At 44.7% G+C, this 17,195-nt stretch overlaps 1 protein-coding gene across 17 annotated transcripts in view; it reads right to left on the bottom strand.

The window, feature by feature from the left end:
- The window catches only part of LOC114207321 (uncharacterized), a 107,707-nt gene extending 90,840 nt beyond the window's left edge, over positions 1-16,867 (bottom strand). For 12 of the 17 annotated variants that reach the window (XR_015767879.1, XM_088021747.1, XM_088021742.1 and 9 more), the window contains exons 1-4: positions 11,973-16,867; positions 3,760-9,084; positions 2,575-2,640; positions 89-145 (exon numbers count right to left, since the gene is read on the bottom strand). The gene's annotated coding sequence lies outside the window, so the exon portion shown is untranslated. The remainder of the gene's footprint in view (positions 1-88; positions 146-2,574; positions 2,641-3,759; positions 9,085-11,972) is intronic. The other 5 variants (XM_088021743.1, XM_088021746.1, XM_088021741.1 and 2 more) reach the window with 5 other exon arrangements.
- Between the last annotated feature and the right edge of the window lie 328 nt (positions 16,868-17,195).

Raw genomic sequence — 17,195 nt, 5'->3', positions numbered from 1 at the left:
TGGAACAAAACTGCTACAAAGTCCAGACACCCAGGCCTAGGCCAGGCCAACTGAATCAGAATCCCTGGTGGAGAAGCCTGTACCTCACCTATTTGTTTCTCTGGGTGATTCTGCTGTTGCTGAGGGTTGAAAAACTGCTGATCTTCTGTAGGCCATACAGGGAACAAAAACAAAGGGTTACACAAAACGTCATCTTTGGCTTATCCCTACAAGAAACCACCTTTTCTTGTTTTGTTTTGTTTTTCTCCCATCACATTCACTTCGCAGTCAGATATAACCAAGTAGACAATGACCAGATGGTAAAGGGTTGGAAACTACATCAAAGAAACTACGGGAGGCATGGGGAGGTCTTTCATGCAGAGAAAAAAAGTTGAAAGGGAGCGTTTAGTTGTCTCCATGTATTTAAATGGGTAAAGAAAGCTTTCTCTGCTACTAGAAATCAATAGTAAGCCATTAGCTAGAAATCACAAGGATAAAGATTACACTTGATATAATTTATTGTAATAAGATGGAGAAAGTAGTATTTTCTTAGCAGCTGTTACCAGAATATATAACTGGGGCAGAGATTTGGGCTTTTCACAAATAGCCCGGTGTTCTCTCATTCTGAGCACATGGCAGAACCCCTTTGAGGTTAGGAATGACCAAATGACCCACTTTGACCAAAACAAAACAAAACAAAACAAAAAAAAGGTATGATTGGAAATGCTATATATTCCAGAAGAAAACTTCAAGAGCCAGTGTGCAAATGGCCACATCCCCTTTCTTTCTGTGATGTTAAATAGCAGAGGCACTGTTAGCCTGGGTCCAGAATGGGGACAAGCAGGAGAGCCCCCAAGTAGCATTGCCAGATAAATTATAGGATTTCCAGTTAAATTTGAAGTTCAGAAAATGATAATTGTTAGTGTGCGTTTTGGGGGACATACTTATTCCAAAAAAAATTACTAATTATTTGAGGGTGTCCTGTATTTTTCCTTGCTAATTCTGGCAACCTTATCCCCAAATGATCCACACAGGCCATGTAGCATTAAGAAGAAATAAACCTTTGTTATTTTAAGCTGTAGAGATTTGGGGATTGTCTGTCACAGCCAAACAATTTAGCCTAAACTGACTTAACTATTTCCCATTTTTGATACAAAAATATTTTGATGAGGCGTAAGTGTAGCCCTAATATGTGAAAGGAGGTAGGGAGCTTCTCTGCATATTAAAGGAGAAAACTGAGAGCTTCAGGATGTACTCTGGGAAGGGAAGATGGCTAGAAAACTGTTAAAACAGAGCCTCAACCATTAGGGACTTTTTTGTCTACTTGAAAAATAAAACTAAGAGGAAACGATGGTAGAGAGGAATCTTGAGGTCATAGAGGTCCTCGTGGGTTTGGTGTAGGCATGGAAGGACTTCATGGAAAATGTAGGCTTGCCTGCCCCAGGGGTGGCCTAATAGGTAGGAGTGAGACTGCTGAAGAGCTAGCTGAGAGCAGAAACGCCCTGTGGGGGACCAGCCACCTTCCAGCTTCATCAGCGCATGCGGGCCCTAGCTTCGGGGCAGGGCTGGAGATAAAGCTCTAGGTGGCCACCTGGACCTTAGTGACAGGCCTGCTCTGACGCTGAGGGGCTGACTGGGTTCCATGATGCAGCCTCTGGCAAGCAGGGGGATGGTGCTGGGGAGCCGACGTTTCAACATCCAAAGCCAAACATTGTTGTCAACTTTTGTTTGGCACATCAGTGTTACAGGAAAGCTCCTTGAGAGCGAGGGCCTGGTTCTCTCATTTCCATGTGTCCTCACCCCACATGGCCCCCGCTTGGCACATGGTGGGTGTTAAATGAACATACAAGTAATTGCTGGGAGGAGGCCCTAAGTGTATTTTGAGACCCCCGCCCCGCTTTAGCCGCTACAGCAACTCCTTTTGGCCACCAGGGGGCAGCATAGTGTCTTGAACTATAAAACTGGTGGGGCCTTCAGAATCAGGGTGGATGTGATTCTTATAAACCAGTTGGTTACTGGGATACTGGTCTCTGCCAACATTTTCCTGGACCCACAGAAGAGGGAGATAGTCATTTTTTCTATTCCTTTAAAGCTATATTCATCCAATTTAAAAGGACTGTCCTTTATTCTGAGATTTTCTTTCCCAATTTTTTACCGTTAAAACATCCTTTCTTTTATGTGATAGGGTTTTTGTTTTGTTTATTTTTTACATCCTTATTTAACCAAATAGTAGTGGCAACCTTTCCGGTGTTCCAGAATGCTTTCAGTAAATGGTTTTTTAGGTTTGTGAAATCAACAGTTGGGAGATTCCTTAGTGTTGAATGTCAGAATCAGACAGGGCCCATAACAAAAAAAAAAAAAAGGAAGTAGATGAACTTCACCTTTGGGTCCTCAGGCCCTGTTTCTGCCACCCATTGCTCCTTTTTTTCTGCTCACCCCTACCCTGGCCAGCGATCCAGCTCAGGGTACCCCTGCTCTCTCCCTGCCCAACCTCCTCCTCCAAGTTGAAACCTGTTCTTGGGAAAGAATCTGCTAGCAGCCACTCAGACCTCGGTGAGAATGTAAATCGCTCCCTTTCCCTTCCAGAAATCTTGCCTCTCATGTCTTATCTCTGATTCCAGAATGCAGATGTGTGTGGCCAGTTCAGGGGACTTCAGGCATCTGCAGAGGAAGATACGAGAGTGAAAGGCAGTCAGTGAGGTGATAAAATCAGGCCACCCAAGGGACTTACAGATCCTACTCTGCTTTATTAGGGAGGCTACAAGAGCCGCCCCCAATGCATGTGGACCAGTTCCTCAGACATAGTGGCCCCAAATGTTTATTCTTCCTTCACCTTTTTGGAAAATCATAAATCACACCCGTAAGTGCTTATGATATTTCAGTCCTGATGACAGTGTTCTGTCCGTTGAACCAGTGCAGCCCAGGCAAGAGGCCATGCCCCAACTCATAAAGGGCCTGCTTTAGTCACAAACCAAGACGTACGGTCCACAGTGCATTGTGGAATACAGTAGCATTTTTGGCAATGATTATACCCCATGCTAGTGTTATGGGGGGATACAAAGCAGCATGAGACACAGTGGGGGCTGCCACCAAAAATACTCCAAAACAATTATCAGAGTCGAAAAGGAGATGACCATGTGTTTGGGAGACTCGGAAAGCCCTCCTGTGCCAGGCCTGGCATAACAGGGAGGATGTAGACAGGACACAGAGAAGGTACAGCTGATCTAAGGGCTGGCGTAGGAAGTACAGGCTTGTGCTTGGAGTACAGGGCCCAGTCCCATTTGGCCATAATGTCAGGCAGGTAGCAGGGAAGTCCGGAGATGATAATGAAGGACAGGAGGGCTTGGCAAGCCAGCAGAGGCAGGCCTGAATCCCACTGTCACAGTGGACTGCTCGGTGGCCATGGTTGACTCGCTGGTCGACGCCCTAAGCCTCAGCTCCTGGAGCAGCAAATCTTAGCCCACAAACCCAAGCAATAAAACAAGTTTAATAGTAATCACTACTTTTCTTATGCACTTTCTGTGTTAGGTCTCGTTCTTCCTGACATCGGAGATGTCACTGCCCATAGTCCGGGCTCCCACTGTAGGTATCCCATGCCACGGTGGGCCCATCCGGTGCTCAGTGCTGGTCTCTGTGCACAGGAGGTGCCCACCTCCCTGCTCGTCAGCTGTGACCATGCTAAGTGCCTCTCCATCATCCTCACTCCTGTCAGGATCGTTGGCCAGGGCTGCCAGAACAAAGCACTACAACCTGGCTGGCTTAAAATAACAAGACACTTACTTATCCTCCCACAGTTGTAGAGGCTGGAAGTCTGAAATCGAGGTGTCAGCAGGGCCGGGCTCCTTCCAAAGGCTCTGGGACAGGATCCTTCCTGGCCTCTTTGTCACTCCTGGCAGTCCTGGGCGTTCCTAGGCCCCGCTACCATCTTCACAGGGCACCTTCCCTCTGTGTGTGCAGCTCTGGGTCCACATTTCCCTTTTCTTATAAGGACATTAAAGCATCGCATCAGGGCCCACCCTAATCCAGGATGACGTCATCTTAACTTGACGATATCTTTACCAAATCTGGCCGTGTGGTGAAGCCCCAGGTGGACACAAGTCTGGAGGGGCACTATGCTGCAGTCCACTCTCTGAGAGGTGCCTGCAAGACTACAGATTTCCCCTGCTGTCTCTGCGCCTCTCTGAGGCCCCCGGAGCTCTCTGGCCCTCTGCTCCAGGGTGAGAACACAATCCTCTCCTCTCTGAGGTCTGTACACCCCTCCTCTGCTCCCCCCCCGCCCCAGCCAAGGGGGCTCAGGGCCCTCACCCTGAGAGCGCACATACCCATCCTTGCCAGGGCAGTTGGCAGAAAGCAGATGAGAGTCAACGTGTCTCCCTGCTCAGAGGCCTGATCTCTCATCACCCCAGCCACTCTCTCCTCTCTCCCCAACCTGAGGAAATTGCATTTATTTACCACATCTTCTCCCAAATCTATCACCTACGGCCTAAACTTCTGAAACTCAGAAACCAAGAGAAGACCCCTTTCCTCCAGAATGTTGCCTTCCCTGACGTAAGTCTCACTGGCGAAAGGGGACACAGGAATCTGGTAGGAAAACAACAGCGACGAAATGATTCATAATTTGAAAATATTATTGCGCCACCCCAAATCCCCCAGCTCACTGCGTGTGTGTGAAGGTCTAGCCCAGTCCCTGGTGTGTACTGTTCCAGGCAGGCAGGATGACCAACCACCCCGGTGCCAGGAGGAGCAAAGTACCAGACAAACCTGGACACGGTTGTCACCCTGCAGTAAAGACTGGTTGCCTTCCCATTCCAAGGACACTAAGCAACCCGGGGAGGCTGCTGCTCAGGCCTCAGAACCCAAACTGTTCAACAATGAGCAAGTGTCTCCAACAGAGGCTTTCTTTTATGGGACAACTGGCTACATTTCAGAGCACTCAGCAGCGCGGAGCAGACTCTGGAGGACCACCACCAAGGCGGCACCAAGGACTTTTACGACCAGGCCTATCGGGAGCTGAACTCACAGTCCTGTCCTCCCTGGGAGACTTCTCCAGGACTCGATTCCACATATCTGCACGTGGCTCTCCCCATCACAAAGAGGACACTTCGGCTTCAGTCCCATATTCGTGAAAATAAAAACACTGTAGTCGCCCCCACCCGGCCCTTCAGCGCTCCCACCCTGAATGTGTTCTCATCAGCTTCCTTTCCTTTCACAGTAGCCAGGGCAGGAGTCTGATTCTGTAGCCGGTCTGCGGGGTAGAAAAACACTGTGGAGTTCCACAACCTGAAACCTAATTTCTGGTAGGAAGGTACCATCTGGTGGATAGTTGGGAAACTGCTCACGTCCTGCATTTGAGCCTATGCAGCAGTATGCCAATGGAAATGCCACTCTGAGACGGAAGGAGAGCTCTGCATTCAAATATGGGCTGAGCCCCTTAAATGCTGGACTCCATGCGCAGGCACTTATTCTTAGAACCAATCAGAAGCATCCAGAAGAGTCTCTGTTTTCTGGCCTCCTCTGTCCGGTTTACCATGAATTCAAACAGCTATTCACTGTCTGTTCTCTTCCTCTCAAAGTACAGTTCTTGCTTCTCTTTATCAAAGAAACTTATTGATGAGAGTTTTATCTTGAGAAATCTAGTCACACCTCGTTCCATGAACATGTTCGCACAGCCAGTGATCCTTTGTGGGGTCCTCTCCCCGGCCTACCATGGCCCTTTTTGCTGAACCTCTGTCCTGGCCTTTATGCCCTTGCATCAGGCAGTCATTGGATGTGGGGCACGTGGGGAAGGCCAGGACCTTGGACAAGGAGGCTCTCTACAGCTGAAGGCTGTCTGCCAGGACAGTGAGATGGGTCTTTCCCTGAGGGAGACTCCAATCTGCAAAACCATGCTGGGCTCTTAATGTGATCTTTACCCACTAGCTAAGGTCTCCTTCCCACTAAGAGATGGCATCTTTCTTGTTGTCTGTTTTGTTTTTTGTTCTCTTCCTTCTTTACCTCATTTAATGAGCAATGGACATTTACCTAAAGTACGCTGAACCACCCCCAAAAGATCAGGACCTCTGTGAGGAATATGGGGAAGTCATGAGTATCTGTCCCATTTCTACTCTTGTTCCTTTGCCCTTTCCCTTTGCTGTACCCTCTCTCCATTCCTTCCTTCTACAGTCATAGAGTTCTGATTTCTAGAAGGATAAGCAACAGGACAGACTGATTCATACTACGGAGTGAATGACTGCTAACCAACCATTCCTGTCCAATGTAATCTTCTCTATTCCTGCTGTGGTCCAAACACTCATCACAAGTATATTTAGACACTCCTCTCTCTGCTGTTCCTTCTCCATTTCTTCTCTAGTCTACAGTATGTAGACTGTAGACTACTGAAGCCATACCAGTAATCTTCAATATCACTTTTGTCATGTCACTCCCTCATTCAGTGCCACCTCACCTCACTGACAATGCCCAGTCCAAGGACAAGGAGCACTGGACCAGGAGTCAGAGGCCTGAGGGGCCATGAGAAATTAAGAGCACAAGCTCTGGAGCCCAACTGTGGCATGTGCGTCTCAGTTCTACCACTTACTGGCTGAACTTTGGGCAAGGTACTGGTACTCTTCTGCCTCAGTTTTCCCATGTGTGAGAATACCATTTCAGGGGTGAAAATAACATAACCTGCTGTATTAAATTAGTTAATACACTTAAAGCACTTAGGATAGTGGCTGGCACACATAAGTGCTCTATAATCTTAGCCAATAACAGCAGTTAGTACTATCATTAGTACTATTATTGGTACTCCTAGTCGTAGTACTATTAATCATAGGGTTCCCAACAACTGAGTGACCTTGATCTTGAACAAACCACTTCAAGTCGTGAAGGGGCTTCAGTTTCCTCATCTCTAAATTGAGGGCACTGCCCGGTATCCCTTCCAAAACCCCAGAATTTTGTTTCTCCCACTGTCTGCATATCATCCAGGACATAGCCATCAACATGCATTATCATATTATTGTGTGGTGGCTATAATTTTCAGCTCAACCTTACATAAGGCTTTCTTCAGACTTCTGCCAGCCTAGAATTGTCCATGCACCTCTCCGTGTGCTGTCCGTCTTCCTAAACACAGGACAGAATGTTGGCCTCTCTGATCTTTGTGTGTGCCTATGGAATCTGGAATAGCTTCTTCTATCTAGGTGTTCAGGAAGTGTTTATTGATCAGATTGATGTCGAGCACCAAATGGTTCTGGCCACTTTCCAGCGATTTGTCTTCCCTGCCTCTCCCCCTCTGGAATGGCTCCTCTAACAGAGGTCCTTTTTCAATTGCTGGTTTAGTTTGCCGCCATCTGTCATAGAGTATGTGTTCCCAGAGGCCCAGAGCACATCTTCCAGGGAATTAGTGCTGTGCCGCAACCAACTCCAAGCAGAGCGAGTTTACATGCAAGAAGCCCAGGATGGTGGTGGGAGGGAAGAAGGAAGGTGGGAGCTGGAAGGCAGCATACGGTTATGGCCTCCACTTCCTGAACTACCCTCACTCAGGGCGCATTGTTAGAATTTAGGAAATGATTTCTAAACATTTAGAAAAACGAGTGTCCTTGAATAAAGGAATCTTCCAGAAAGATGGCCTCCTACACACACCGTTTATTCTTTTGTATGTTGCCGTGTATAGCATCAACCATAAGTAGTTTGAGGTGAGGCCATGGTAAGAGAAGGAACTGACAAAACATCTCAAGATCCACAGGTGTGAGAAGGGAGGTGGGAGGTGCCCTTTATTTCTCGAGGGGTCAGTGATAAATCTGTGATATCAGATGAAGAAGCCACCACAACGTGAATGAGTGCGGCAGCCTTGGACCAGTGTCCTCCACCTAGAAGGTCAATAAATATATTTGCATATGTTTCAGCCTGTGTATATTTGGACCTTTTACAGTAGCCATACTGAGAATACTTGCTAGAGGTTTCAAAAAATATAACATCCTTTTTAAGAGGTAGCTAGATTTCTGGCAATTTCAACCCTCCAGAACACAACCAGGATCCTTGGCGATCAAGTAAAAAGCCACAGTGTCTCTGTCTTGCTGTACACTGGCGTGCACTCAAGGAGTTACAGAATCATCCTAGCCTGAGCAAACCGCATGCTCACAAGCATCATATTCATTGTGAAGCCCATCCAATCTTCTGGGAGCTCCTTTTGTGCTGCAGATATAATTCTGAAAATGAATGCAAATAAGCAGTGCTTCTGAATTCAAAGTCGAGTATGTCCCAGGTTTGCCTTGCCAGCCTCTCAGCCAATGCTAATCTCACCTGTTTATGCGGTAGTTCCGTCCCTGATTAATCTGATGGAAGGACACGTGGCCAGTATCTCTTGCTAATACATCGTAGTTGGGTTCCTAACCTAGGGCTTGCTGCCATCTGCCACAATATGATAGACATTACCAATTGTCTCCTGGGAGAGTGATCTCTACCATCTAGCCTGAGCAGTTGGAAAAGGCCTCCCCTATATACATTGCTTTGAAATCCAACCTCCTGAACCCTAAAGGGGTCATTTTATAAACTTCAGAGTTTATATTCAGAGTAAATAGAACAGAAAAATCTCTTAAGGAGCATGTCATGCTGACAACAAGCAACTGCAGCTGGAATGTTCCATCCTCACCCAGGAAGGGCTGACCCATCATCTCCTCCTCCACTGCTTTAGTAGAAGACGGACTCCTCTAATTCACTCATCCCTTGGCACTTTCCATCCCACTGTCTCTTACAACTCTTCTGGAAAACTGAATCAGAAACACTCTCTCCTCATTGCGCCCCCAGAGAAAAGCAGTCAATCACTCCCGTCTCCCCAGTTTCTGGCTGCACCCCCTGCTCACCCAGCCTGTGACCGAGCGTTTCTACCTCTGGCACAGGACCCTGTTTGGAGTCTCCAAACCCAGCAGATTCCTGCGGTGCGCTCCTGCGCCGCTCTTCCCGGGGTAGGACGGGGAGTCTGCCTGGCTCTGCCGCTTGTTGGGTCCCTGCTGGAAGAACAGTGGCCCGACTGTGCCCCAGATCACAGTTTATGGCAACCCCGAGCTGAGCGCCCGCTCCTCGGCTCCGTCTTTGCAGCCAGCTTCCCCATTGAATCACAGACCTGTACCTCTGAAACAAATACATTATATGTTAAAAAAAAAAAAATGAGGGGGGAAATCGGAGGGGGAGGGGAACCATGAGAGACTATGGACTCTGAGAAACAAACTGAGGGTTCTAGAGGGGAGGGGGGTGGGGGGATGGGTTAGCCTGGTGATGGGTATTAAAAAGGGCACGCTCTGCATGGAGCACTGGGTGTTATACGCAAACAATGAATCATAGATCACTACATCAAAAACTAATGATGTAATGTATGGTGATTAACTAACATAATAAAGGAAAAAAAAAACACTCTCTCCTGCCTCCTTTGCCCAGGCCATTTGCTCAATGCTTCCCAAGGACACAAACCTTGCCACCTGTCCTCCAGCCTTTCCTGCCATTCTCCTGCTACCCCTGAGCCCTTCTTTTACTCCTCTAAGTGCACATTTCTTGAAAAAAGCTATTTACAGTTACTGGCTGTGTCTCGGTACCCTCTTTTACTCCTCAGCTCCATGCAACCTGCTTCAACTCCCATTTCTCGTCTGTAGTTGATCCCTCAAAAGCCAGCAGTGAGCTTCCAGTTGGGAAATTTAATGACCTGCCATTCTGTCTTCTTCTGGGTCAACTCCCTGCAGCTTTGGCATTTCTGCCAGCTACTTCCCTATCCTTTGCTCTCCTAGTTCCCAAGACACTCTCTACCCTGCTATTCTCATCCCGAGACTGTTGCCACCCCTCCTTCCCCCTTTGACTCCTCTTCCTTGAGCCCTCTGCATAGCATTCTTCAAAGCTCTGTCCTTGCCTATTTATCTCCTTTAACTTTCCTTTTTCATGATTTCAACATTCGCCTCCTATGTGCATAACTCTTGACCTCACCCTCAGTTCTGAAGATGCTACTGAGCTGGAGATCTCTACTTTCACCTACCCAGTAGGCATTTCCAGTGTTACCTTCCATACCCCCCTCAAAATCAACAGGTACCAACTAACTCATCTTCCATCCTAGACCTGGTCGACTGCTAGTTCTGCTATTGGCACCAACACTCATCCTTACTCCCAACCTGATCATGTCAGGCACCACCCAGGCTAAACTGCTCAGCCTTGTCCTTCCAGGCCTGGTGAGGTACCAACCTCCATGGGTGCCACCCTGCACCAGCTTTCTCTACCCTGTTTCCATGTTCCACTCTAACTCAGGCCCTCATCACCTCTTCCCGGGATGACCGTGGGGCAGGCTAATTTGTTGAGCTATCAATTTGTGTGTTTTCATGTTGCCTTTCCCTCCTCTGTTCCATGAAGACACGGAATACTTTGTGCATCCTTGCCTCTAGCAAAGTCCTTTCTGGCTTTTAATGGAGAAAACATACTTAATGCCTTTGAGAGCAACAAGGGGAAGGAGGAGATGCTTTTATGGAAAGAGGAAGAGAGAAGGGAAAGACTTTAAAAAAAAAAGTGAAATAGTATTCCACAATAAAAAAATACTAGGCAACAAAAAAAGAATGACTTGTCATACACAACAATATGATGAGTCTCACAGATAAAATGTTGAGGGAAAGAAGCTGGAGGATGATCCTATTTATATGAAATTCTAGAACAGGCACACTAATCTGTGGGGATAGAACTCCGAAGAGTAGCTACCTCAGGGTAGGAAGAGGACTGCTTGGAAAGGGGCAGGAAGGAACTTTCTGGAGTGAGAGAAATGTCCTGTACCTTCAATGGGATGTGGTTATATGGGTATTCCATTTATTCAAATGCTTCCAACTCAACACAGAAGTTCTATAAATTTCACTGAATTCAAAGTTTAAAAAGAGGTCGGAGATTAGGGGACAGTGATGGGAGCGGTACTGATGGCAGCGGTACTGATGGCAGCACCCTGAGAAGGAAACACCAGAGACTGCCGTCTGGTGTCTTTACGGAACCTGGACCTTGGGCTACAAGGGTCCCAGAATTCACAAAGCTTCACACACTCTAAGCCATAAGAGGCCACCTGCCTTCATGGATGTCGGTGCGACCATGATGGAATGAAGGTCGGGGTCCTTCCCAGGCCTACCGGGCATTTGGTAATCTTTCCAGATTCCAGAGCATTCTTGGGAAGGCAGGAGTGCCAAAGAATGGCTAATACTGAATTTCCTATCAGCCCAGCAGAATGAAACTGAAAACTAAACGTGAAGAAAATGAAAAAATGGGCATTTCTAGCACACAAGACTCAGTGGACTGAGAGACCTCCTGCAAATGTAAAAACCTCTAATAAATCTCTCAATTCTTATCCACTCTGACAGTTTAGTCTCCCTAAATCGCAATCAGGATCATGTCTTCCTCTGGCTAAAATCTTCAATGACTCTATATTACTTGGAGCAGGAAGGGAAAAAAGTCTATATCCCTTAGCCTGAAATTCAAGGGACTCCTTAATCTGTCTACCTTCCCAAACTCAGTAGCCAGCACTTCTAAGGAGAGAGCAAGAGGGACACTATAAACACACACACCAGTCAGAATTGTTTCATGCTGCTGTCCTCTTGCTGGGGGGGCACCCTCAAGACTACAGTTGTTCCACGCACCACTTGGCTAACATTCAGAGCCAGTGAACACATCTTAGTACTTATGTAACCCAAATATAATTACAAGTGCAAATCTCTCAAAAACTGGGATTTGTTCCAGTCATGTTTTTCACAAGAGCCACATGCAGGAAACCCTCATCCACATGTGAGCTTGGGGAGTGAGACAAACCCGGGCTTCGGGCTGAGACAGACTGGGCTTGAATACCTGCTCTGCTCTGAGTGTATCAGACATGGTTGCACATGTATCTAACAATCAAGCACGTGGGCACATACACCCCTTCCAAACTGCCAGGTTTGTTTCAGTAAGTCACATTCCTCCACTCGGTCTCCCACTAAGCCAGTCATTGAAATCCATCCCACTTAGGACAGACATACATGGCAATTCTGATCACTGAGACATAAGGAGAGCTCTTCTGAGAAGCTTGCAGGAAATCTTCCTCTCTTAAAATTAAATGACCACCCAGGAAGTCTCTTCTGCTGCTAGATTTGATTATGTCTGGATGTGTAGCCTGAAACAGCAACATCATCTGTCAACCACAGGAGGAGACACCCTGAGACAGAGCCTCTCCACCAAGAAGGGTACAGCAGAAAGATGGGGGGAAATGCTAGGGGTACAGGTATCGGTATCGGTAGATCAATGACACAGACCCCCTTCCAGGCTCTGAGAGGCAGAGATTTCCATTTCTTCACCAGTCCCCTACATAAAGGGCAAGGCCCGGGGTCAAGGCACTTCAGTAAATTGAGACTGTGCTTTCAATGCTGCTACATTCCAATCTATTAGTGTCTTCAGTGATTTTCCTGGGCTATTTTTAATTGATGGTTTAGTTCACTCTTCTTCAACTGAAGTGGTGGATGAACAAGAGTAAATACGCAAAGGTTTGAAAAACAATCAGGTTGAGGTGAGGAATTGTGCATTTACTTCTTTCTGCACATTTTCAACTGCAAATGACATTCTGTTATTTCCTTAGAGTGGAATCTGACAGCTGATCACCTCTTTGAGTTCCTGTGCATCTATTTTATCTCTAATGATACTGCTAACAGGGGGCCTATTTGCACTTACCGCACATTATGACAAACACATCTATCCATTGACATTTAGGTGACTGCAGACAAACGGAGCTATAAAAAGCTTCAATTGCTCAGTGCCTCATTGCCTAAGGGTAATTTGTACATTATAAGGTAGAGGTGGAATTGTGATAAAGATACCACAATCTGCTGGTTTCAAACTTAGGGAAAGTATCAAAGAAATAGCTAAGACACAAAGCTTCCTTGATTCAATGTGGAAAGGATTTATTGAACATCTACTGTATGCACACCAGGCAAGACACTGAAAAAAACTCAGGTGAAATTTTAAGCAGCCAGACTCCACCGTCCAGGAAGAGATGCTACTTTTGTGGAAGTAAAGTAATCTACATATAAAATCATAAAAGTGAAAAAAACTCGACACAGGACTGTATGTAATGTAGATCTTATGTAAATACATTACACATACACATATATTTAATGCTAGATTGAGAATTGTCAAAATGAAAAAAAATCAAAAAATGGAATTGTCAAAAAGGAGAAAGTTTATATGGTCTCAAATCTGTAATAAACTGTTAAAGAGTGACACCTAATAAATCATTAAGGCAACTGCCTTCTTGAACACTCAGTCAAAAGCAGTTTCTGTATCCTACTATGCTTTGCACTTTTAATGCACTTCTGTCCTAGCCCATCAGCCTAAGACCTCAGGAGCAAATCAATAGTCTGACAAAGTCGTTTACTGACCCATTACTATGAAGGACACAGCACATGGAGGAAAGTTGGAAATTATAAGATTTGGGGTCAGGCATTTAAACAAAAATTTAAATAAATTAGCATGGCGATATGCTCAGAGCAAAGCAGGGCTGGACATCAGATCTGGACTGCAAAGTGGAACGAGGGGGCCCGTATCCTTGAAAACTAAAGTTTAGATGTGGAATGCTGTGTCCCAAAACCCCTTATCTGAAGCTCTGCACCTTGTTTGGAAACCGAGGCAACTTCTCTGGATCAAAGTAAATTATGTAAAAGTGGGATGTTTCATTCTTACCCATGTCATTTCAAATAGCAAAATTTCTGATAGTTTGATTTTAGAGAACAAAGTTCCTCTGAGTGAGAAAGCAGTAGACACTGGAAGGGAGTTGTTATGACAGGTCACAGCTGCAGCATGTCCTTGGGAAAAATATTTTTTCCTGTTAACTGCAGCTGGTGTTATCTGTATCTGATGCAGGGCAAGGCAGATTTGTATTTTCTTAGTCTGAGCTAATTTTTACCTTCTCACCTCATGACAACTCAAAACACACAATGCCCTGCATTTTGGTTAGCAATGTTCAGAGCTGTCTCCAAGCTAGACTACAAATACAAAGTGCTGTGTCCCCATCAAGATCTAGCAGTTGTCTCCGATGTGGTGGGTGCTCATAAATATCCTCTGGATTTAACTTGATTACCAAGAAATAGCAGTATTTCAACTTCATCAATGACGGCACATCAGGCCCAAGCAAAACTAAGATCAGGCGACATCAAGTGGCAGGTTAGGAAGCTCTTCTATAGCAACAGAAAGACCTCGCACTTGCAAAACTGAAGGCAGGCCATTCTTCCTCAGCTGGAAGAAACATTTAACAGGATTTCAACAGGAATCCATCCAGCAAAGTTGCACCTACAAAGGGAACTTGCAGAAGAAGTAAGCAGCTAAGCACACGGGTTAGCCTTCTGCTACAAGAGCAGTATACTTTCAAATCTGCATCATTCAGATTTTGCTCTTATGAATGGTGATAGTAATCAGCATTTTCTACCTTATCCTGCCCTAGGCATACATAATTGCTTAAAAAGGCATAGCCTGTCAAGTTATTTGTTCAAGTAATGTGTGTTCGATCATCTCACTTCAAATAATGTCATCATTAAACAATCACACCCATTATAGAGAACATAATGAAACCATTTGGAGTGGAAAACTGTTCTTAACCCCGAAGTACCCCTTAAGTAAAGGGCTTTTGTGTCATAGGAACACTTTCCACTTCCTCTCATCATGAAATGTTAACACACTTCAAGTTGTTTGTAAATTGGCCTGGTGGGTGAAAACCAGAGAGCAACCAGTACAAAAAGCTGTTGTTCACAAGACCTAAAGAAATGACACTAGACTCTTTCTATGCATTGAATAACTCTAGGGTAAACTTACAAGGATTTTGTGAATGCCAGAATTCCCATCTCATAATGCAGTTCTGCTTTGCACCAAACTGCAAGCAAGAGTTCACATCAACACTGAGATTACTAAATGAAAACCATTCTTAAAGAACATTCCTTACCAAGCGTTCTTCCACGTCCTGACGATCAGCCACATCTGGGACAACGGGCATTCATCTCAGGGCACATAAGACACATGTTTCAGAGGCAGCAGTGATGACAAATGTCAGCAATGCCTCTCCCTAAAAAACACTGCTTTGTTTTCATTCAACATGTGGGGCCCCCTTGGGAGGTAAGGAGCAACATGACATGTTACTACTATAGCTGTGTCTTCGAGCCAGGGGTCTCCCGCCTGCTGTAATCTCAAAGTTCATTCACTGCAAAGTAACTTAAGGCCACCTAAAATTTAACTTATGAAGTCAAAACAATACATGGGACATTTATTTCATTTTTCAAAACATTTGTATTTAGCTTCAGGGAGCTTAGATCTCAATCTGAATCACCATCCCCCAAACTCAAAATAGCCATGGGACAGAGGTGGGGGGAGATTCTTTGAAGAGTTAGCTTTGGCTTGTGCTGAGTTCATTTTGAGGTTTATGAGGACGCTCTAGAAGAACACAATAGCACATAGAGAAGAGAAAAATGCTTGTTTGATAAAGTAGAACCAGTTTATTTACTACTTATGCTAAAATGCCCCACATCCACTTAACCTTTAATCACTTCCTTCTGCTATTGTTATGTTGCTCACTTTTGAGACCATAATGGGCCCAAGCAGGAAAGCTTCTTGGGAATGGGCCATTATCTAGCCAAGAATACAAGCAACCCAGACGATACAATTATTAGGTCTCAGAACACCATAAATTCTCAGTTTTTGTTACAACTGTTAAGATGTTCATCAGTTAGAAAAAAAAAGTTGAGATTTTCTATGCGAAATCATTAACCAATAAATTATTAGACTATAGAACAGAGGAAGGAATATCCGGACTTAATATATTCTGGAATTTAACACCAAAACCACAATCCTCTCCCATCCCAAAGTTCAAGTATCTCAGGACCAGGCTGCCTATGGTTAGTTCTAGAACTGGATAAACCGATCATGTAAAACAAACCACTCATGGAGTTCTACATCACATGTTGCAAAACAATAATAGTTTTTGAAACTTTGTTTCCAGAAAAGAACCTTCATTTACACTACATATATTAATAGGAAAATGTGGGACATTAGGCGGATGGTTGCCTGATACCTGCATGGCGAATTAAAGGCAATTTATCATGTCCATGTACCTTAATAGTTAGGAAAGGAAATCTGTCTTGCATTTCTTTGTTGACTCTGCAATCAAACTTTACATTTTTCAATGATCCGTATCACTAAAGAGAAATTGTACCAAGTCTAACCTTAAAGAAACGTGGAGAACACTAGGAAGTACTATTAAAAACTGAACTTTAAGCATGAAAAAAAAAGCTTAAAATGTTACCCAATCCCTTACCTTTTCTGGCTTTCCTTAACACGAGAATATAAATGATGGTTCTCATATTGAAGTTTTAATATATTTTGCTGTGGCCCGAACATTCTTTTAAAGTTCCAGGAGGTAAAAAGACGTCTGTTTTGCCTATTATATCCCCACACACCTTGAACAGTGTTGAGCATATAAAAGGTTCCAAACTGATCTTGCTGAATAAATTCCACTGAATTACTGTCACAGCCTAAGGAACATCTTTGTTTTTACTGAAATCATGGGTATGTTGCTGAAAATGGCACACTTTAAATGGGAACATGAAATGTGTTATTTCCATAACTTAGATCCAACTTGCTTTTGAGAGCAGCAAATTTAATTGGAATATATTCATTCACAGATGAGGGGAGAAAAAGAGACATCTAGTAGATGGACTGAAAGATGCAAAACTCAAGAGCCACATCTGCCTCTCCTTTCTTCTCTTGCTAAATGTCTCTGAAAAAAATCAGTCTTCTTTGTGAAAGAGGTCAAAGACAAGTAGTTACTTCAATTTCAAGACTACTACTAGAATGCTAATGCCTGAATGAAAATCCTTCACCTGGGAGTTTAAGAAGTCACTTCCTTGGGGGGGGGGGGGGCAGATACTTAAAGCCATCATTCATGCTTCAAGTGCCCTAAAGAATAATGCCCACAAAGTTGCAACTTTCTGTTTTATGAAAGTGAAGAAAAAAAATAGGTAGAAAAATTCAGTACTGCTCAAATAACCCTATTTCTTTTGAGATATATTAGAGGCAGGCGAATCCACAGACATACAATTCAAATGTAATCCAAATATGAGTTCATTAGCAGATCATTCATCTTGAGTTTATTAAACCATACGTTCGTATAAGGGTTGAAACACTTTTTCCATGGACCATCTTGAAAGGGATGAATTTTTAAAAGATAG

Source organism: Eumetopias jubatus, unplaced genomic scaffold (assembly GCF_037043125.1).
Source record: "Eumetopias jubatus isolate StellerSeaLion01/CBP00866 unplaced genomic scaffold, mEumJub1_p1.0 scaffold_3, whole genome shotgun sequence".
NCBI classification, from domain to species: domain Eukaryota; kingdom Metazoa; phylum Chordata; class Mammalia; order Carnivora; family Otariidae; genus Eumetopias; species Eumetopias jubatus.
Note: the sequence above shows the minus strand (reverse complement) of the source record. Positions and strands in the feature narration are given on the sequence as shown.